Below are 24,643 nucleotides of genomic sequence, written 5' to 3'. Positions count from 1 at the left end.
TGCACTTGAATTGTCGGCTTGGCAAGCAGACTTGGGGACTTGGTGGGACATGTGGGCGAGCCAACTTGGTGAGGCGACTTGGTGACATGAATTGGTGGGCTGGCTTGGTGAGCCGACCTTAAAGAGTCAAATTTGTGAGTGTACTCAAACAATCGACTTGGTGACATGACTTGGTGGGCTTGGCGAGCCGACCTGGCATGCGTACTTGAATAGTAGACTTGGTGAGCTAACTTAAAGAGTCAACTCGTTGAGGTGACTCGGTGGGGGTGACTTGGTGGGATGACCTAGAGAGTTGACCTAGGGGGCAGACTTGGTGAACGAACTTAAAGAGTTGACTTGGTGAGTGTACTTGAATTGTCAGCTTGGCAAGCTAACTATGGGAGTCAGCCTGGCAAGCTGATATGGCGAGTCGACTTAAAGTGGCGACTTGGTGGTGCAAGTTGGTGAGCTAACTTATCGAGGCCACTTGGTGAGGTGACTTTGCAAAGCGACTTGGTGAGCCAACCTACTAAGTGTACTTAAAGATTGACCTTGATGAGGCGCTTTGGTTGGGTGACTTGATGAGAAAACTTAAAGTGTCAACTTGGCATGCTGACCAAGTGAGTTTACATGGTGAGCGAGCTTAGAGAAGCAACTCTATTGGGAAACTTTGTAAGCACACTAAGTGAGCCCACTTGCTGGGGCAAGGTGGTAAAACCATTGGGTGAGTCGACTTTGTGAGCTAACTTAATGAGTCAACTTGTTGAGGTGACTGGGTGGGGGTGACTTGGTGAGCCGACCTGGAGAGTTGGCCTAAGGGGTGGACTTGGTGAGCGAACTTAGAGATTCAACTTGGTGAGCATACTTCAATTGTCAGCTTGGCAAGCTGACTTGGGGAGTCGGCATGGCGATCTAACATGGCGAGTGGGCTTAAAGTGGCAACTTGGTAGGGCAAGTTGGCAAGCCAACTTAGCGAGGCCACTTAGAGACGTGACATGGCAAGCTGACTTGGTGAGCAAGCTCAATGAGCAGACCTAAAGACTGACCTTGATGAGGCACTTTGGTGGGGTGACTTGATGACCGAACTCAAAGAGTCAACTTGGCAAGCATACTTGCACTAGTGCATTTGGGTTCATTTTTTGACCTTCATTGATCAAATTTTTGACCCAATTTTTGACCAAATTTGACCTCAAAAATTTTTTGGTCAAAATTTTGACCAACTCACTGATACATGATTTGTCTCAATCATATAATTAATTATATATTTTTCATATTAGTTACTGTCAGTTTTTTTCGAGCATTCTATAAAACAGTTCACATGCCTTGTGTATGATATGACATTTTGCATGCATCTTGCACTCTCTCTCATCTGGCTAATGATGGATTACGTAGAGTGATCTGAAACCATGATGCTAAAAAACACACAATCAAATCCAAAATGAACTTGCACTACAAATGGATTGTGAAAATCTGATATTGGTAAAATTGCATGCGTGTCTACTAGGACAATCACAACTTAAACATATATTTTTCCTGGTAGACATGCATGCAAAATTAACAATATCAGATTTCCACAATCCATTTGTAATGCAAGTTCGTTTTGGATTTGATTGTGTGTGTTTTTTAGCATCATGGTTTCAGATCACTCTCCGTAATCCATCATCAGCCAGATGAGAGAGTGCAGGATGCATGCAAAATGTCATATCATACGCAAGGCATGTGACTGTTTTATAGAATGCTTGAAAAAAAATTTACACCTACCTGTTGGTAGAAATTTCTACCTTCATTGGTCAAAATTTTTGACCTTCATTGGTCGAAATTTCTACCTTCATTGGTCAACATTTTTGACCTTCATTGATCAAAATTTCTACCTTTATTGGTCAAAATTTCCACCTTTATTGGTCGAAATTTTTTTCTTCATTGGTCAAAATTTCTACCTTTATTGGTCAAAATTTTCTACCTTTATTGGTCAAAATTTTGACCAATTCTTGGCAGAACTTGCACCATGGCTATGGAGGTTTATTGACCAACCAGAAGGTTGGTCAAAATTTTGACCGAAAAAATTCCGACCAATGGGTTCTTCGAATTTGGTCAAAGTTTGGTCAAAAATTCAGTCAAAATTTTGACCAATAATGGTCGAAAAATGGTCTCAAATGTACTAGTGCATTCCTGCAAGTAGCAAGTTTGACATCAATGACAAAAAAATGATTGAGAACATTCTTTACCATTTCCATATATCATTCCAACAACTTTCCTCATGATCTTTTCAATCATTTCCAACAATCTCCCTCTTTGGCATTGATGGAAAACCAAACTGATCAATTGATCAACTTAGTTACTACCAAGATTGTATACGTTATCTGCTACTTTTCTTTGCTGGCTTCATCTTTACTAGCTGATCTCATATATCTCCCTCTTTCATATATATTTCCCTCTTGCTTTGTATTGAATAGGTTTTACATTTCTCCCTCTTTGACATAAATGCCAAAGATGTAGCATCTTTATTATGCAAAATATGAGCTTTGGATTCTTGTTGTTTTCTCCCTCTATCACCATGCTTGTGACTAATTTGGAGTTTCTGCTCCTTCTGTTATCCTCTGCATCATTCTTCTGATATTTCAATGATTCATTGCTGGTGATGCAGGGCAGCTTCCTTGTTGCTTTAAACTGCTTGAGTTAGGGGTATTACCCCCAACTTTCCTCTAAGATATTCATAAGCATCCTTTGGCAATGGTTTGGTGAAGATATCTACAATTTTTTTCTTCGAGTGAATGTATTCCAACTTCACTTGTTTGTCTTCTACCAGTTCTCTAACATAATGATACTTGATTGCGATGTGCTTGGTTTTTGCATGCATTACTGGATTTTTGGATACGTTTATAGCACTTGTGTTATCACAATACAATATCACAGGTTTTGTTACCTCTTCTTTCATTCCTTCCAATAGATGTGTGAGCCACACAATGTTTGTGTAATTGACTGCTACTGCCACATATTCTGACTCTACAGTGGAGTGAGATGTGCATGTTTGTTTCTTGCTAATCCAGGTAACTAGCCTTTTGCCTAGAAATAATGCACCTCCACTTGTGCTTTTTCTATCATCAATGTTGTCTCCCCAATTTGCATCTGTATATGCATTGAGCTCAAATTTTCCATTCTTTTTGTAGTATAGACCAAAGTTATCAGTTCCTTTAAGATATCTCATTATTCTTTTTACTGCTATGAGATGATTTTATTTAAGATTAGTAAAGAATCTATCCACTATTCCAACTGCTAATGCTATGTCTAGTCTACTATGTACAACATATTGTAGTTTTCCAATCATGGATCTGTACATTGTTTGATTGACTTTAGCTGATTCATCATTTTTGGATAGCTTATTTTCTGTTGCCATTGGTGTGCTGACCAATTTGGACTCCTCTAATCCAAATGTTTTAAGAATTTCTTTGATGTACTTTGATTGTGTCACAAATATACCATGTTTGAGTTGATGTACTTGCAATCCAACAAAGAATTTGATTTCTCCAAACATAGACATCTCAAATTCATGTTTCGTTTTGTCAGCAAAGCCTTTGCAAAGCACTTCCTTTCCACCAAACACTATGTCATCCACAAAGATTTCAGATACAATAATGTCTTTACCTTCTTCTTCTTTGATGTACATGTTGTTGTTATCATCAGTTCTTTCAAATCCTATTTGTATTAGGTACTTGTGAAGTATCTCATATCATGCTCTAGGTGCTTGTTTCAAACCATAAAGTGCTTTATGTAGCTTACAAACCATATCCCTGTTGTTTTCGTCAAAAAATCCTTCTAGTTGTTCAATGTAGACTTCTTCTTCTAGTATGCCATTTAAAAAAGCAGATTTTACATCCATCTGATAGACTTTAAAATCTTTATATGTAGCATATGCAAGTAAAGTTCTTACTCCTTCCATTCTAGCAATAGGGGCAAATGTTTCCCCATAGTCTATTCCTTCTTCTTGAGCATAACCCTTGCATACTAGTCTAGTTTTGTTTCTCGTAATCTCACCATTCTCATCTAGCTTGCTTCTGAATACCCACTTGGTGCCAATCACATTCTTGTCAACTGGTCTGGGAACCAAACTCCAAGTTTTGTTCTTCTTTATTTGATCAATCTCTTCTTCCATAGCTTTGTACCAGTCATCATCTTGAAATGCACCATATACTGTCTTAGGTTCAGATTTGCTGATTAGACATGATTCATGTCTTAGTTTGTTCCTTTTCATTGGTATTTCATCTTTGTCACCAATTATCTGTTCAGCAGGGTGATGTCTTTTTACATATTTGGATAATCTTGGTTCTATCCTTGTTTCCATGTTTGATATTTTTGATTCAGGGTCACTATGTACTGAGTTCTCAGGTTGTTCTACATCTCTTTCATATGTACTAACTTCAGAATCAGATTGTGTATTTTCTTCATTCTGCAACTCAGCTTCTGAATGCAGCTCGACATTCACTGGTTGTGAGTCGGCTGAAACTGAAACTTGTTGTTGAGTTTCAATTTGATTGACATCATCCTCATCAGTCATTCCTTCATAAGAATACACAAAGGTTCTTTATTCATCCATTCTTTTTGGTTCTTTAGCTTGGACTTTTGTATGTTCATCAAAGTTTACATTTGCACTTTCCACAATTTTATTAGTGTTAGTATTCAAAAACTTGTATGCCTTACTTCTAGTGGAATAACCAAGGAATATGCCTTCATAACTTTTTGCATCAAATTTTCCATTTCTAGCATCTTTAGTGATAAAACATTTGCAACCAAATACTTTGAAATGTTTTACATTGGGTGAGTGACCATACCATAGTTTAAAAGGTGTTGTATTTGTACCTTTCTTGACTTGTACTCTGTTTAGTGTATGAACAGCTACACTTACAGCTTCTCTCCAGTATTTTAGAGCAATAGTATTTTTCATCATTAGTGTTCTGGCATAGTCAATCACAGATCTATTTCTTCTTTCAACAATTCCATTTTGTGGGGGAGTTCTAGGAGCTGACGTTTGTCTTTTGATTCCTTTATCATTATAAAATATCTCGAATTCATTTGATGTGAATTCACCACCTCTATCTGATCTTAGGCATTTCAAGCTTTTTCCTGTTTCCTTTTCAACTCTAGCCACATGCCACTTAAACATTTGAAAAGCATCAGATTTTTGTTTTAAGAACATAACAGTCATCATCCTGGAATAGTCATCAACAAACAATATTATGTATTTATCTCCTCTATAGCTTTTTACTTCCATTGGACCACATAAGTCAGTATGAACTAGTTCAAGTACTTCTTTGGATGTATAGTTTTTGCTTTTGAAAATTCACTTTATCATCTTTCCTAGCTGACATTGTTTGCACATGATATTATCAAGCTTCTTCAATTTTGGTAAACTTCTGACTTTCTTCATTTTACTGATCTTGACTAGATTGTCAAAGTTGACATGACATAATCTTCTATGCCACAACCATTCATCATCAAATTTTTCAATAAAACAAGAAACATCATCCATATCAAGGTAAAACAGATTACTCCTTGTTTTGATCTCCTTTTCCTATCAATTTACCATTAGTATCATAGATTTTTGCAGTTTTGTTTCCAAATTCTACTTTGCATCCTATATTGCCCAACTGTGAGACACTCAACAAATTGTAGTTTAATCCTTCAACATAGTATGCATTATCACATGAAATTTGTTCTGTGAGCTTAATGGAACCTTTTCCTTTGATTTGACATGGAGCATCATTACCAAATCTAACACTATTTCCATCATACCGAGTAAAGTTAACAAACTTACTTTTGTCTCCTGTCATGTGATGTGAGCATCCACTGTCTATGATCCACCTATCATTCTTGTTCATACATGTTACCAATGTTGTGGGCTCTTCTTCATCAAATTGATCCTTCATGGCTACATAAACAACTTCATCATCATTGTCATCAGAATTTTTTTCAACAATATAACACTTCTTACCTTTTTCTTTGTAATCTCTCTTGTCATCATCTCTTCTGAATTTGTTTTTGCTGCCTTCCTTGTAATCCTTTTTCTGTGTACACCTGGCAGCAATATGACCTACTTCATTGCAATTGAAACAAATGATAGGCATCTTACCTTTGAATTTTCTTTTACCTCTATGAAATCTTCTAGCAAGCAATGCTTCCAATTGTTCTACATCTTCCTCATCAGTGCTACTGTCACTGGATACATACTTCATTTTTCTTCCTTTCTTTGATTTCACTTGTTCAACATCTTTTAGTGATAACTTGGCCTTAAAGGCAGATTCAACATTCTCTTGTCTATAGTTGTCAAAATTAGATAACTCAAATGCAATGAGTCTACCTATTATACCTTCAAAACTTAGATTGTTTCCTAGTATACATGTTAGTTATTTTATTGCTGATACTCTAATAGCATAGATAGGGAGCAAGGTTCTTAAGAACTTACTATTAACAATATCTTCATCTAGTTGACCACTTAAGCATCTTATTGCAGTTACCACTTCTTTTATTCTTGCGCCATACTGAGCAACATTCTCATTTTTCTCTATTTTCATAGCATCAAACTTTCCTCTGAGACTTTCTCTTTTTGCTCTTTGTACATTCTGATCTCCTCCATAGATGTCTGATAGGGCTTTCCACATTTTGAATGCACTATCACATCTTTTGATATCATCAAATTCAGCATAGTTGAGTGCAGAGGCAATCTCCAGCATTGTCTGATTGTGTTCCTGCTTATTTTTCATGTCTTCTGCAGTAAGAGTACTAGTTGGATCTACATGTTCAGTGACAATTGAATTTTGGGCATAATCTCCTATGGATCCAAGATGTAGCTTCATCAAACTTTTCCATGCAACAAAGTTGTCTTTGTTGAGCTTGGAAACTTCTCTCTTAGGCATTTTGATCTTTTCTGCTTATAGTTCCTTTAAACTGAATCAACAGTTCAGCTTTGATACCAATTGTTAGAATTCTTTAGAATAACTGAGAGGGGGGGGGGGGGGGGGGGGGGGGTGAATCAGTTATTCAAGATCCAAATGCCCTAATAATACTTTTTTTACACTTTTAATAAATCCATACACTTTTCATCCATCCAAACTTAAATCAACCATATTAGTAAGTTACAGTAAATCAACATGCAGAGATAAAACATGTAAGATCAACACATGACACAATGATTTACGTGGAAACCCAATTTGGGAAAAACCACCAATAACATGCTACTTGATTCTCACTCTTCTAAAGTGATGCCCTGTTAAAAGTCTACCCTGTTAAAGGCTTACAACACACTGTTAAATGTGACCTTGTTAGAGGATTTCACCAAACTGTTAGGAATGGGCCTAGTTAAAAGACTTTAGAACATTCACTTAAAATGTCACCCTGTTATAGGATTTATCTCATGGCTATCAAACCAACCTAAGTCCATAGGATTTAAACTAAATGTTACAATTGCTAGAAAGTAACGATAATGGCCTTTTGATATGATATAACTTACAACATACTTTACAGATTTTAGATCACACTTTCAGTTCAATCCTTATGCTTGGCTTCAATCACTTCAGCTCTAATTGCTTGTCTTCTTATCAAGCTTTGTCTCCTTGAGTCTTCTTACTCATCATGCCAATGCATCCATATCTGGGGTCTTCTTATTGAAATAGAGTAACTATGCTCTCTTTCCTCCTTAGCAACTCCTTTAGCATTTTATGCTTTCATGCTTGACCACCTCCCTCTCTCTCTCTCCTTCATGAACTTATGAATCCTTAAGTAAAAATCTGATTTTGTCTTTGCTGCTCAATTCTCCTTCTCCAATTTTAGGTTTTCAAAATGGATTAGGTTGGATACAATGTATCTACCTCATATCTTGTTCTCATCTAGAAACTTCATCAGTTGTATCCTTAAAAATATTTTACATGGTGTTCTGTGCCACCAAGTCATCATTCTTATCTTCCATTTAATTGACAAACTTCTAGATACAACCTTGTTGGCTTAGATCTGGCGAATCTTCTATTTTCAAAATAATGTAGCAACTCGGCATTATTGTTTTTACTGGTGCACGACATCTTTGTGTTACTCGAAACTATTGGTTTTACTAGTGCTCGACATCTCTGTGTTACTTAGCACCTATATTTGCTCGACACTTGTATCACTCGACACTTGATATCACTCGGCACTTGAAGTTTACTTGGTACTTGATATCACTCGGCACTTGAAGTTTACTCGGCACTTGATATCACTCAGCATCTGAAGTTTACTCGGCACTTGATATTGATCTTGCTCGGCTTCAACTAGGAATCTGCATGGCTCCTAGTAGCTTGCTCAACTCCCTCTCTCTAATGAAATTTAGTTAGCCTTTACAGATGTCTTAGCTAAAAACCTTACATCTTCAATATGTTTCAATGTGCCCATTCTCTGTGTCTTATAGTATGTCATCAACACACTTTTTCATCAATGGCTTAGTTGATCCTTGTACTTCATTACAACATCATAACTTCAACCTTTCTCTTGGTGTACTAGTTACATCTTATTGATTGCCTCATCCTTGTCAATCAATTAATTGATAGTATTTGGATCACTAAATAAATTGTCATTCCTGCAAGTAGCAAGTTTGACATCAATGACAAAACAATGATTGAGAACATTCTTTACCACTTCCATATATCATTCCAACAACTTTCCTCATGATCTTTTCAATCATTTCCAACAAAACCAATTCAAGAAAATGCACAAAGAACTTTGAAATCAGCTTAGCACGATAATATAGTTATGATATTATGATTCATACATTCTTCTCTCTCTCTTGAATATGTGATGGCTTATATAGCCATTTACATATAAAACAAACAATTCTATTTTGATCATGGAAGTTCAGTCTTTATGATTGAAAATTATTGTTTTATTTTTAAGAAAGAGTGTAAAATATGTGACCACTCTTTCTATAACACAATAAAAAAATTTCTTAACAATATATTAATCATTTGCTAACTAATTTTCAAATAATATAACAAACAAATAATTTGAAAATCTAGCCGAAATAGTAAATTTGAAATTTTGGCCTTTAGAAAACCACTCATAATTTTGTTTTCATTCCCTTTCTAAAGATTTGGCTTTACAAGAACATAATTGAGCCTATTTTGGTCCAAACCCATATCTTGTATTTTCTACTTCATTTGCTCAAAAAGTGCCACACAATATTGACTATAAAAAATGTTTGAATTTTTATTTCTTGCAAAATTGTAATATATAAAATATTATCACTATATTTGCCTCAACATATTCCTTAGTCAATATTGTCGCAATAGATAATACTCCAAATGAATACCAATAAGATTCATGCATAGAAGGATAAAATGTATGTTGCAAATATATATTTCAAGGCAAAAAAGAAAAATGCTCATTAGTTAAGATAATCAATAATTACTTTCCATAATATAATCTCAAAACTAAGTTAAATATAACTTATGTATTAAATCATTTGTAACATAAACTGGTGAAATAATATGAAAATAAAATGGAATTGGAATTCAAGAATATGATGAAATGTGATGGAGAATGGGACATTATTTACTCATCAATAACTTTGACCTAGTTGACCCTATTGAAGAATGTATTTTTTCATTGCTTTCTAGGGGTTGAGAACATGTTATTTTTCAGATTTGAGCCTATGAAAAATCCATATGACTAACTTTCAACTGCAATTCCAAATGCAATTTTCAAAGTCTTACTGGTAATTAGATGTGCAAATTGATCAAGAGGCATGTTTAGGATCTTATAACTCTAAAACTATGATAAATAGAGATAAATTGATTGCATCACTATGTTCTACATTTAAAATACTCCAATCATGTTAGTCTCCAAGTTTTCATGAATTCATCTACATACTTTTCTAGAGTCATTTCTATAAGAATTTTCCTTAGGGCAAAATTTACCCAAGATCAAAGAACTCAAGCACAAGCATAACAGTAGACCAAAAAGAGTATGATTAGAATATCGATATGTATTCCATTCAATCTCCAAGTACACTAGGAGTGCCTATATATAAAGGCCTTTGATATGCTTCTAGAATGCATAGGAATCAACAACATGATAAGTCATACAACTAGGCACATGCCCACCAGATATGGGTTATCCTCCATTAAGCACAGGAGTAAGTGCGATGATGAGAGGATAAGCCTACAAAGGTGTAGCATACACATTTATGTTGTAGACAACATGTGCTAAATTAGGAGTACGAATAACTATGTTGTCTAGATGACAACTCAATAAATGATGCAAACTCCAGTGTTGTAGACACCATGTGCTGAATTAGAGTTGCTTATTTTTGTGTTGGCAACATGACAACTCATAAAAGTATGCAAACTTCTAAGTGTCTCACCAAATAAATAAAAAATAATGCATTAACCTAAGTAAACTTAAGTAAAGTGTAAATAGTAAATACCTATTTACACCAACACCCCCCCCCCCCCTTAAGTGCAACTTAGGGAATGCCCTTAAGCTCATGAAAACTAGGATGAAATGCATAATGGATCCTTGCTACTAGGCCATGTTAGGTACCCATGTACATAATGAAATGCAATCTCTCATAAAGAAAAGAAAGAGAGAAAACCTCATGGGAAAAACCCTCCCCTAAAAAGAGAGATGAAAAGACAAGATGCATGGATGGATGGAGTAATCAAGACACCCCCTCCCCCCATTACTACATACATCAAGTATATACAATAGTGAAGAATGAGAAGAACAAGACCTCATAAGAGGAAAAAGTCCCCCCATAAGGAAGAAGAGGAAGTGAGACAAGGTAGTCTCCCCCCTCTCCCCAAATGAAGAGTGTTGACCAATGATAGTTGCTCCAAGGTAGACATTGGTCTGTGAGTGTTGTATAATGTTCCTCCCCTTTGGAAGAAACAATGGCAAAGGTACAATCCCCAAGATGTATGGTGGCCCTAAAACCTACTCAAGTGTCCCTGTGTTAATGTTGATGGTCACCCCTTCCAATAGTGCTGAAAAGAACAAGTGCAGATCTGGCAAGGATTTTTATAGAACCTGTCCCAAGGAACCATCTGTCTCCTCAAATGATAAAGAGACCTCCTACAACTGTTGTACATAAGGATCCACAATCACATCAACCTATAAAGATTGATCATGTAGAGAATAGACATGAGGGTTAGAGTGAGTTCTCACAATAACTGTAGAAGGATCATCTTCATCAAAAAGAAGATATAAATCATCAAGGATGTCTCCCAAGTTTTTTATGTGTGACTCCACAAATAAACCAGAAATGTCTTCCAAGAAGTCATCCACTACCATTGGAGCTAGAAGACAAGGTGTACCCTACTATGCTGGACCTATCACTGTGGTAATGTATGCACGTGGACTATGCCGATGTTGTGACCTCTCACTATAACTATCGATAGAACCCCACATATCTAAATCTATTTAAGCACTATCGCTGGTGTCACTATCAGTTTCCATAGTGTATGAAGTGCGGAGAGGAGTAGAGGATAAGTTGGGTGAACTTTCCTCAAAGTGTACATCCTTCTCCACAAAGATCTCATGTGTCTCAGAATCCATAAGTTTGTATGCCTTAACATTGTCTTCATACCTGTTGAAAGTACAAGGCCTAGGTGCTAGTACCTTGTATCCTGTGGAAGATAAGTTTACCTATGTTGGACAACCAAAGACTCTAAAGTGATTCACAACTAGTTTTCTGCTACATCATGCCTCAAAAGAAGTCTTTCCATCTAAGGAATTATGAGGAGACCTATTAAGTATGTGAGTGGCATTGCTAATAGCTTCAACTTCTAGTGTAGGATCAAGAGACATGGCTTGTATCATGCAACTTTCCATGGACTTAAGAGTTTGAATCCTCAGTCCTGCAACATCTATCTTATGCAGACTGAATGCTAGTGAATTTTGAAGATCAATACCCTCAAGTTTGCAAAAGTCTTTAAGTCTTCTATCCACATATCTACTTTCATTAGCCATCCAAAGAACCTTGATGGCTTTCCTTGATTTATGTTCAACATGAATCTTGAAGCTTGAAGCTTGTTCAACACTTCATTCTTATGATGAAGAAAATAGATACACGTGTAGCATGAAAAGTCATCAATGAAAGTAAGGATGTAGTGACCCTAGCTAACTGATGTCATTGGAAAAGGACCTACTAAAACCATGCGAACCAACTAAAGAACAATTAGTGCTCTAGAAGACTTCACTTTATCATACTTCTCCTTGAGATGCATATCCACTAAAAATTATGAACACTCACCCTTAGAAAAGTTGATTGTTGGTAGACCTTTACCCATTTTTTTAGAGCAAAGTTGTTGACGATAGTGGAAGGCAAGATGACCACACCACTCATGCCATAATTTGATTTGTGAGTTAGATTGAGTTAACAAGGCATGTGAAGAAGACTTGGGCACAAAGTGGGAGAAGGAATAAAACCTCTTATCATGATTGACTTTCCCCACTGCAACCAATGAATCATCTTTTAGACTTTGTACCATTACTAAATTTGGAAGGAATTTGGTAAATTGAGAGGAGAATAGAGCTTAGGTTTGGAACATAGAGAACTTCTTTGAATTGACCATTTTCCATTTTCACATGTCCTTTCCCTTTAACTTCCATTTTAGTATCATCTCCCATAAAGATGTGTGGTACCTATGACTGCTTCAATGAAGAAAAGTCTCCCTTTGAAGAACCCATATGATAGGAGGCACCTGAGTCAAGAATCCATTCCATTGAAGAACTTGTGTTTGCCATAAGTGCTTGCCATTTTCCCTTTGAAGTGGGTGGAGTTGAATCCTTGGAAGTACTTGGCACTTGAATTTTGTTCTTCTTGACTAGGTTTTCCAACTCATTGATTCTCTTAGTCTTACAATGATGCTCATCATGATTCGGTTTCTTGCAATATGCATAAAAAAGTTTTTCCTTCTTTTCATTGTTTCCCTTCTTGTTGGAAGAAGCATTGCCTTACTATGAGGAGGATTGTTGTGTCTCAGATTGTGATTTTTCCTTCCACTTCTTTTTCTTGTTGTTGCTAGAACTTTTTCCTCCTTGACTTGATTGGTTCTCATCACTTTCCACCAATGCTTTGGTCTTTGATGACGTGAGAAGTCCCAGATGTATCAAGTGAGATTGTTCAAGAATCAACATTTCTACAAAAACATCAAATGTAGGCTTTTGGAAAGCACTTCCCATGGTTAACCTGTGAGTGTTATAAATTGAAACAAAGGAAGCATACTTTGAAGGTAGCCTCTTTAGGATATGATGAATCAACTTTTCATCCTTCATGGGATTTCCACAATCTTTAAGTAGTGCCCTATACTCATTGGCTTTGTTGATGTAATCTTGAATTGTGTCAAAGTTTTTTGGATCCAATAGAAGTAGATCATCGTCAATCTGAAAGCACTTTTCCTCATCCACCTTACCATACAATGTTTCAAGCTTGTCCCATGCAGGTTTGGATTCCTTGAAACTAGAAATGTGGAAGAAGAGATCTCTATGTACACAATTCTTGATAATTCCTAAAGCATGTTGGCCTTGTTTTTGTCAATCAACGAGTGTTGTAGCATCGATGGGTTTGGGAATTGTACCATCAACATAAAGACTTAGACCTTTTTTCATTAATCTACTCCATGCAATATATTTCCATGTTGAATAATTGTGTGAAGATAGAAGTGGACATTTAGGTGAACCCATGATGTAGAAAATGAAAAGACCACAAAAGAGAGACACAAGAACACAATGCACATTCCCCTTTTCACTCAATCAAAAGACACCCCCCCCGCCAAAAAAAAAGATGCTTTTGGCACTTTACATGTAGTGCATGTACAATAGGCCACTTGTCAAAATGTACAAAGTGGGCTTCTAATTTTTGTCTTTTACAACTGCCTTTTAAGGCATAAATCTTGAACTAAGCACTATAGCTCATATGTACAACAATTCTAAAAAGTATTTAAAGCAATACAATGCAGAAAAGGACCTAATGCTAAAACTGATATTTTTGTCGACACAACCCTAGCATCTAAATGTAGATCTAGAAAGTAGATGAAAAATAATGCATTTTTAGAAAAAACAAACCTCAGAATGTGTTCACATGAGCCCGTATGGAGCATTTCAAGTTGCAAAATGCAGGATTGAACATGTATAGTCTCCAAAAAATGCAATTTCTAAAAAATCCTTGCACTAAAACCAGAGAAGAACACCAACACTAAAAAGTTTAGGAAATTCTACCCAAAATCAAAAAAATTGCACCTGATTTGGAGTCCAAATGACTGAGTTATGGCCTCTCAAAATCAAGCTGCCAAATCAAAAATGCATGTGAAGAGGGGTTTGGGCAAAAAATTGCGAGCTTAAATTTGATGATCAAATGACTGTCACAATACTTTAAAAATGCCTAGAAATGATGGTCAGAAGGTTATCAAATTTAACACCATGAAATGCTGATGCAAGCAAAAAATAGCCTCCCTAGGTGACACGGTAGGGTCGTGCAATATAGATTTAACATGTGTGATGTATGGCCAATGACATGGCAAGTGAGCTGGCAATCCTCGTGGCAGTCAATGTGTCTCCTACGTAGGCAAAGATCTAACATGACACTGTTAATTGGTATAGGCACGTGGCTTTTGTAGAGCAATACACATATTTGAGCGGGGTCTATTTGGTTGTCACGTTGAGGTTGACCGGTCACTGTAAAGGTGACTGCAGGGTGTCATGTGGTGGACTGATATCATCTGCGTGGCTAGGAACACTTTGTTGGCATGAAGTGTGGGAAAATATGACATGGATGGTGGTCAAATGGTTGAAAGCCACGTGGCAGGTGGGCTAGTGATGCTGTCGGTTTCTCTACGTGGCCAGAAAAACTTACACAGTGGATGAAAAACTATTCTCGGATGCCAAGTTTTTGAAATACAAGTGCCACACAATAGAAAATGGCCACCAGAGGTTAGATTTTAATCCCACATTGTGTGGGGAACCACCTTCAGTGGTGTTTTAAAAACCAAAGGCTGTGGGCTTAAAATAAAAGAGCCCACTGGAGTGTTGGTCGCTGGTGAGGTTAGGTTGTGTAGTCAGTGTAGAATACTCTAGTGCTTGCTGCAAGTAGTTGGAAAGGAATATGCTACTCGTTGATGTGTGTAGAAGAATATTCTTTGCAGTACAAAAAGAATATTCTACACAGGTGTAGGGTCGGGGTGTCACTACCCAGTACCTATACCAGAAAAAATTTCTTTGTTGCCCAAAGGGAATTTTTTTTTTGAAAAATGTAGATGAAATATTGCAAAGAAAATAAATTCGATCTAAAATAAAGTAAATTGCAAATCTAATAAATGACCATACCCAGGTTGCAAATCGGGGCTTTCAGGTGCCAATTTGCAAAAAAAATTTTCCTTACGATCAACTTTGGCCTAAGGTAGGTGAATTTATAGTCAATTTATACTAAATTGATATTTTGGATGTAATGGCAAGGTCCATTCTGGCTCTAGATGCTCGCAATGACTGCAATACTCCGGATCTAGACCAAGGTGTTGAAGCAACAATAGTCTCAAACAACTATGTGAAGAGAAATTCTCCAAGCTCTGATACCATGTAAGAATTTGACTTAGGGAAAAATTCACCCAAGATCAAAGAACTCAAGCACAAGCACAAAAATAGAGCAAAACAAGTATGATCAAAATATCCATATGTATTCCATTCAATCTCCAGTACACTAGGAGTGCCTATATATAAAGGCATTTAGAATGGTTCTAGAATGCATAGGAATTAGCAACATGATAAGTTATATAACTAGGCACATGTCCACTAGATATGGGTTATCCTCCATTAAGCACATGAGTAAGTGCAATGATGAGAGGATAAGCCTACAAAGGTGCAGCATGCAAATTTATCTTGTAGACAACATGTGCTAAATTAGGAGTGTGAATAACTATGTTGTCTACATGACAACTCAGTTAATGATGCAAACTCCAGTGTTGTAGACACCATGTGTTGAATTAGAATTGCTTACTTTTGTGCTGTCAACATGACAACTCATAAAAGTATGCAAACTTCTAAGTGTCTTATCAAATAAGTAATAAAATAATGCAATATAATAAAATAATGCATTAACCTAAGTAAACTTAAGTAAAGTGTAAATAGTAAATACGTATTTACACCAACAATTTCATATGCAAAAATCCCTGTTTTAGCAATATGTCTAGTTTTGTAAATTTAAGAGGCCAACTTTGTACACTTTCTATAAGGGAAATACATTTCGTATTATCCCACATTCATTAGTTGAAAACTTATAACTATTTTTTTATATGAGAGCACTTACCACTAGACTGTATAAAGCTCTTTGACTTTATGACCAAAGATACTTGCAAGATAGGCCACTTAGGCAAGCATACCTTTAAGAAACCCCCTTTAGAAAAAAGTATAAAATTAATTTTATTAGCGATTATTTTTCAATCATATGAAAATTCTAGCAAATCTTTCATTATTGATGAAAATCATGGAAAAAAGTACACATACATAGAAATAATTTTTTTAATAATATTATTATTGTTATATGGAGCCTAATTAATTATCAAACTTAAAGGTTAAATTTAGCGCACTTTTATCATTACAGTTTCCCTCCAAATTATTGAATAGTGGTTTGGGGGAAACACACTTATTATTTTTAACCGATGATCCTAAATCAATGGCCTAAATCCTATTCTAAGCCAAACTTTTAAAAGTATAGAAAGTTTTAAAGAAAGTTCCCAAAGTAAAGACACATGTCCCCAATCAATTCTATTTGTAGCAAAGTGAGAAAGGATAAAAAGTTTCATGAAAAGTCTTTAGAATAGAGACAAATGTCAAATCTATGTACTTAATCTATAGTGTAACTTAATTTTTGACCAAATATTGGTGAATATGACCATCAATTAAGACAAGCATTCAAAATTGTAGGCAAAAATATTTAATTTACTATGTAGAAAAATTAGATTTCATTGGAAAATTCATAACTAAAAAATAAATACTTCTATATTATTATTAGCATTTAGCCTAAGCATGGGACCCAATTTTGGTAAACTGCAAGTGACATGGACACCCCAAAAGTGCAAAAAAAAAGCCAAATCAAGTGTCCCCAATGAGTGAGATTAGCCAATTGGCTAATATTAGCCACTAAAGTTATCCTTGCACTTAGGTATAGTAGTAAACAATTTTTTATTGAAAATAGCTTTTCAATGAAGTGAAACGACTAGGCAACTTGATGACAAACCAGAATGTGACATGTGGCATGATATTTGAGGTAGATGAGTTGACAAGAAAGACATGTGACACGACCTCACTAATTCACAAGAGAAGGTTGTTAGAGTTGAGATGAAGTGTTGTGGTGAGAGTTGAGAGTTGAGATGAAGCATGTGGAATGACTAGGCAACTTGACAAAAAACTAGAACATGACATGTGGCACAATACTCAAGGTAGATGAGTTGGCAAGTAGGACATGTTGCACAACATCACTAATTTGCAAGAGAAGGTTGTTAGAGTTGAGATGAAGTGTTATGGTGAGAGTTGAGGTATTGTGGTGAGTTGAGATGAAGCATTGTGGTGAGAGTTGAGATGAAGCATGGTGGTGACATGTGGTGTCAAGACCCATAGCAATGACTAGACAAAGGCAAAAAAGTATTGACATCTCACTTCTTCATGACTAGAGTGTTAGAATATAGGGATCTACAATGATGACTAGAAAGAGGCAGATGGGTGTTGACATCTTGCATCTTTGTGATTGGAGTGTCAGAGTATAGGGACCCACAAGGATGACTGGACATAGGAAGACAGGTGTTGAGATGTCACTTCTTCATGACTGGAATGTTAGAGTATAGGGATGAAGTTCGATGATGACATGTGTCATGGCAGGCCTAAGGCACTTAGTAGGTAGATCAATGACGTGGCAACTGAGTTGTCCAGACAATTGAACCAGGAGATAACATGTTGCAAATGATGTAGTTAATGATGATGTCATAAATTGACACATGTCAACATCTCATGTTCCCTCAAGTAGACAATGACATCATTACATTGAAGTGAGATAGTGACATGTGGCAAGGATGCCCAATGGAGTTAGATGAGGTGGAAAGATGAGTCATATATGAGGACCAATCACAAAACACCATGTAGCACTGATGTGGTGAGTCACCCAGAGATACTAATAGGCCTAATGACAGAGATGGTGACTTCATGTTGAGGGCCAATCAAAACTTGACACATGTCACTTGAGGGTTGACTGGTTGACCAATTTCCAATTTTGGAGGGAAAGTTTGCATTAAGATGAAAAGAACTAGAGACTAAAGCCAAAATTTTGAGCGCTCAACTATGAGTAAATTAAAAGGATTTAAGATTTAGTGTGGGCCCCATGATTTTTAATTCAAAGTTATATCAATTATAAAGTTGCAACTTTATAATATGTATAAATTTTCCAAGGAGATTCTACATTGATCTTCATTTGTCTGATTTTCAGAGGAGGGTTTCTGGTCCAAATCATGGCCAACCTATGAGCATCATATATTGTTGAAAGCTGTTAGAGAAAACTATCCATTTTTTTAGTCCAAACACATGCATGTATTCATGGTAAAAAGTTATTCAAGGTTTTGTTCAAGATCTTTTGCAACAATTTTTCCTTCCTAGTTGTTTGTTGCTCCATCATGACAGTTAGAGATCTTCTCATGCAAATCTATCATTTGGGTAGGGGCCAAATTTGGTCAAGTTTCTTCCAGCAATTTTATTTTTCCTCTCCAACATTTGGTGGGACTTTTACAAATGGGTTTTAGTAGCAGGTCTGATCTTTTCTCCAAGAGGGGTTTTTTACCATTTTGATGAGATATTTTCTAGTTTGTTGCAACAATGATGAAGATCATATTTGGTTTTCAGTTGAGGAAAGTGCGGAGAGGCTTTCCTTTAACAGATGATGAAGAATGAAGATGACAAGTGGCAGCCAAAGATCAAATCTGACCCAGTTTCATTCTTCTACTTATTCACTTTCTTTCAATTTGTTTAGGGTTGGTTCAAACATTTTGAGCAAGCCTCTAGTTGTGATTCGACCTATTCTCAACATTTTCTCTTTGTATGAACATCAATAACAAAGTTATAAGTCATAGTTCTGATCTATTTTATGTTTTCATAGGTTATTTCAAGCATCTTGATGTATTTACATCAAAGAAATAAATACAAAGAATCAATGGAAATAGTTTCATTTTGATTCTTGTCTCATGTTGCTGAGATTTGCAAATCTTTTGTGGCATGTGAAAAAAGATCATGTGTATCAGTTGCAACTTGTTTTGGGTTGTATTCCATAATTTCTTTTTGTTGATTCAAAGAATCAAGTAAATTCTTGATGTATTCTCATAGGGTTAGAGATTTCATGGAAGAATTCTGATAAGTAATTGTTGACCTCATGGTCAAATCATTTGTCTATTAGTGGCTTAACACTTAACTAGTTGGTTACACTACTACCAAGCTCTATAGTTGCTACCGAGCTTAGAATACTATTAGTAGTGTAAGCCAAGTGTTTCAGTTGATACCAAGGCAATTAGATAGATTACAAATCATGATAAGATTCATAGTGTCTATTGAGTATTTGAGAAAGATTTTAGTGTTTTTCAAGCATTACAATGTCTACCAGTAGTCTACAATGGAAAATTACAGTGTTACCCAAGCATATCAGAGTCTATCAACCCTTTTAGCATAAGTGATGAAGAACATAGTGTTGACCGATCATTATAGTGTTAACCAAGTCTATCGAGTTCTTTATTATTCATTGAGTCATCTAGTGTTGACCGAGTTCATGTTACCCCAAGTGATTAGTATGGACTGAGCATCTACGCCAACTAAGTGTTAGAGATTTTCAAGTGTTGACAAGTGTTGTCGAGTGTCAGAACATCATAGAGTGGTCTTCAGAACTTGATTTATGGTAAGTGAGATGACTTTGTGAAGATTGTTTGAATTTGGTATTGTAGCCGACTTCAGAAGGTAATTAAGTGGAATGGTATATATGTAATGTATTGTATCATATCTAAATGAAATTTAAAAAATGTGAACAAGCAGAAGAAGCATGAGTGTGAATTAAAGAGGGCTACAAGTAGTATAAGGAAAAGCAAAGACTTATCTATCACAGCCAAGTGATCATTGTTATTCAAAGGAATCTCATTCAGCAAACTAAGTTGTAGATTAGCCACTGATTCATCTTAACAAATGCATCAATCAAATCCTTTAACAAGGTGGACTTAAAAGTCTCATTCCAAATCTCCTAACAAAGTACATGCTTCATTGTATGTTGTAAATCCTTTCACAAGGTGGACCTAACAGTCGTTATTGCACCTAATAGGGTAGATCACCAGAAGTGATCAATTGTAAGCTTTAGCAAGCTAATTGTATACTGTAGTAATAAATCTTGTGGGTATCATCCCCACCCTAGTTTTACTTTCTATTTGGAAGGTTTTATGGTTACCAAATATTGTGTCAAGTGTTATGAATGTTTTATTGCTTCTAGTCTTTCATGCATGCAATTAGATCTGTTTAATTGGTGACTTAAAGTATAATTTTTATTGGTTCCTAATTCACCCCCCCCCGCCAGTCACCTGATCTATACTACATTTCCAACAATTGGTATCATAGCATTTGGTTCTCACATCAAAATTTTAGCAGCTTGAGAAAATATCAAAGGCAATGGAAGTATATAGACTAGAGTAAGCTATTGAGAATGAAAAGTTGGATCTACAATTGGTCATGGATCACTTCAAGAAGATGAAGGAGAAACTCTCTCAATCCCTAAAAAGAAGAAAAGATCTTGTAGCACAAATGAATGATAATCTCAGAATTGAAGACATTTTCCAAGACAGAAGTTAAAATGAAGCTGATGCAGCAATCAAAGATCTACTTGAGAAGAATCTTACTCTTCAAGAAGAAGTCAGAAAGTTTAAAAGGGAACAAGAAATTGAATCAATCAGAATGTGTAAATCGTGGAACAAAAGGACAAAACCAAAGAAGAAATAGAAGAAAAGGACAATGAAATTCATCAACTATCTCGTTAGCAAGAAGATTTGATTGATCAACTCAATGATGCAAATCAAGAGCTTATCAACTTGAGGATAGAGATTGAAAATTTGTAGAATGATCTAAGCATAGGGAAGCAAACCAATGAGAGGATAATTAAATCTGAAGAATGCATGAATCATTTGGATGAGAAATCTCAATTTAGACACAAAGGTAAAGCTGGATTAGGATACACAGAAGAAGGTGAATCATCTTAGCAAGGAGCTCAAAAGAACAAAAGGCCTACATGTAGTCATTATGGAAAAATAGGTCATACATCAAGCAAGTGTTGGAGCAATGGTAAACCATAATTCAATGGAAAGTGTTACAACTTTCATAAGCATGTACATAAAGAGAGTGAATGCACAGAGAAACCTAAGTTTGAAGGAAAGTGTCACAATTGCAACAAACAAGGGAACAACAATTCAAAGTGCAAAACCAAGAGGTGGAACCCAAAAGAACAAATTGTCAAAGCTATATTTGGTTGGGACTACAATACATGGTGTAGATGTCATTATTGTGGTGATTTTGGGCACATTAGAGAAAACTGCATAAAACATCACACAAGGAAGAGAGACACTACAAAGATATGTTTTGTACGTATAGAACTTGGACATTTAGCTAGGAATAGAATCAATCGAGGTAGAATTGAAGATGAAAAGAAAGAAATGGATGACAATATCAAAAGTCAAAGGCAACAATGGGTAAGGAAATCTCCTGAGGATGCAAATCAGAGTAATGAAAGTGTTGACACCCAAGTAAATGAGTTGGGTGAGTCAACCATCCCAATCTAGTTACCTATGAATATTACTGGAACTATGATTCAAAAGGAGACATTTCACATAAGTTATACTCAAAAGTAGAAGATCCATATCAGAATTGCAAATGCATAAGGATCGATGAGTTGAGATGATAGTTGAAGACCTCACAAGGCAAGGTCAGATCAAAAGACCTTACCAAGAAAGGTCAGGTTGCATAACATTATCAAGTTTTGAATGATATGGAGTTGGTGACTCTACCGAGTTTGAGGTTCTTTTCATGTTAAAGTTCCTTCAGTGTGAAGAAGCCTTACCAAGTCAAAGGTGTCTCTTGAGTGATCAAAGACTTAGCCAAGTGGAGAACAACTTGTCACCGAGTGAACATTGGTATGACACATTATTGGCGAATTAATGACTGATTTTTGTTAAAAGAGGGAAATTGAAGGTTATTTCTCACTGCAAATTTTCCAAAGTTAAGAGCTAAGAGCATTCCAGAGCCCTTAGAAATTCAAAGCTATTGTTGTTGAATTTTTTCATGTTTGAAGATTTACCAAGCAAGAATGGAATCTTCCTACAACAAAACAAAGAAGGGTTTGGAGATGTTGATATGAGGAATTGATTGAAAGGCTCCTACATTCAAGTTGAGTCCAACCATTGCAGAGGAACATGATCTCATTGGAGTGCAGTCGCAGATTCCTCCAAAGGTATTGTTAATCCACGACATTCGATCATTTTATCACTATTCTATTCAAGAACTAGGAACCATAGAAATGAACCAAGCATTCAATAAATTAGGTGTGGATGGGAGCTTGAAGCCCAAGCACAAGCATTTGGAGACCAAAGGGTTAACACATATCCTACATATGCCAAGGGATTTCCAAGGGAAATGGATTAGGTTCATCCAGAGCCAAGTCCATGACATGCATTTGTGATTAGATCACCCTATTCAAATTAAAATGAAGATGATACATAGGATAACAAGGTTGCCAGTGTTAAACAAGGAAAAGACTACAAAAACCCTAGGTCAGTTTGAACTGACTATGAGAACTCTTGCTGAGTGGGATGATAGAGGTATGAAACTTAATGGAGTTACAGACATGGAGATAAATTTCATTATCCATGTGATTTTTCATAAGATTTACAATTTGAGCAGATTGAACAGTGTCCCTTGTGAAGTTTTTGACCTAGCATACAAGGTGGTGAAGAACAACTTATCCTTTGACCTTGCCGAGCTACAGTTGAACCAATTCAACAAGAACATGGAGAGCATCTGAATCTTGAAGAACAATCCATGTAAGTTTGGTTCTTGGTTGACTTGTCTATTCTTTTATGTTCAAAAGTTATTTCCTTCCAAAGGAACTATGGCATGGAAGAAAGATACACCAATTTTATATTAGATCAATGAGTTTATAGCATAAATGGGTGACAAATTTGAAAGTATAATGGATGCCTATTTTGAGTCATTGTAAGAGAAAATGTACAAAAAATTTAGAATCCTTAAGAAATTAGTGGAAGACTATGAACAAGATCTTTGTTTTTTGGTTGATTGTGATAAAGTTTGTATCCAAGCAGTCAAGCCAAGAGTGGCATGGGTTAAGCCCCTGGGATATGAAGTAAACATAGATGTTACAAGAGACATCATTGAAGCTCTCTTGAATGAGCATGTTGACCCCAAGGCACCTCATTTTGGCACTTATGAGGAAGCCAACGCCATTATTACTATTGAAATTAAGCTTCTCTAAGCAGTGAAAAGAGGAAGAAAGAAGGTGGAAAATTTACTTAAGGCCACCAAATCCTTGAGTTATCCTCTCTTGTTAACTGAAGGACAAGGAGATGACCTTGATGAAGAAGAAGGAGAGGAAGAGCATGTAGAGGACGAAGAATTTGAAGAAAAGGAACCTCCCAAGAAGAAAGGGAAGTTCATAATAATCAAACCTGCAAAAGCATCCCCTGTAGTATTCACTAGAAGAACAAAGTTAAGAAAGAAACTGAGAGATGATGAAGATGAAGCATAATAGATTATATTTAAGAGGTTTTCCCCTACCTTCAAAGAAAGGCTATCTAGACTGCAAAGTGGAGAAGGTATGGGAGATCTTAAATTCCTTAAGTATGAGACAAGGAACAAAGATGAGAAAAAATAGATTGAGGAAGTCCTAGTGGCTAAAATGGCAAAATGGAAATACTTCCCAGAGGAACTATCAAAGCAAGTTCCTAATATTCTATTTAATTCAATATCACATCATTGGGAGAATGCATTAATTGTTGCTAAGGACATCAAAGAGAAAACCCTCAGATAGCTTATGTCAAGTCTCACTGATAAGGAAGTGAAGAAATCATTGAAGGAGAATGAAACAAAGCTAACCCCAAATTCAATATGTTTATGATCCTATCTAAAGACATTGAGTTAGTTGTGAAGTCTACCACTATAGCCTAGAAGAATATCTATGGGCTACACAAGCCTAGTGATTAGATTGTGCAAATTGATGACATTGATGAAGAAGCAGAAAAAGTAGAAAAAGATAATGAAGATATAGATGATGAGGAAGTAGAAAGTATGGAAGGAGATGATGCTAAAGATGAAGAGGATCAAGAAGCTATAGGAGGTGATCTTCCTAAGATACAGAGTATCGAAGATTGAGATCCTGAGAAGATAACAACAAAGCTAATGGCCTCTCTTCCTAACTCTCCGAGAAAAGCCTTCGTGCCATCTAGCTCAAAGAAGGTTGCTACCGAGTTAGTTGAGGTGAAAATTACTTTACTAAACACTCAACTAACCATCGAAGCAATATTTTTGAGTGCATTAATGAGTGAAGTTTCCATCACTTCATCTATCGAGCAGTAGGCTCAGATCA

At 36.0% G+C, this 24,643-nt stretch overlaps 1 protein-coding gene across 1 annotated transcript in view; it reads left to right on the top strand.

Moving 5' to 3' along the window:
• LOC149540758 (peroxisomal 2,4-dienoyl-CoA reductase [(3E)-enoyl-CoA-producing]-like) overlaps positions 1-24,643 on the top strand; it is a 34,526-nt gene that overhangs the window by 1,088 nt on the left and 8,795 nt on the right. The gene's annotated exons all lie outside the window — the stretch shown is intronic.

This window comes from Cupressus sempervirens, chromosome 9 (genome assembly GCF_028749045.1).
Source record: "Cupressus sempervirens isolate cs-2001-9-10 chromosome 9, ASM2874904v1, whole genome shotgun sequence".
NCBI classification, from domain to species: Eukaryota; Viridiplantae; Streptophyta; class Pinopsida; order Cupressales; family Cupressaceae; genus Cupressus; species Cupressus sempervirens.
The sequence above is the reverse complement of the archived record's forward strand: the minus strand, read 5'-3'. Positions and strand labels throughout refer to the sequence as shown.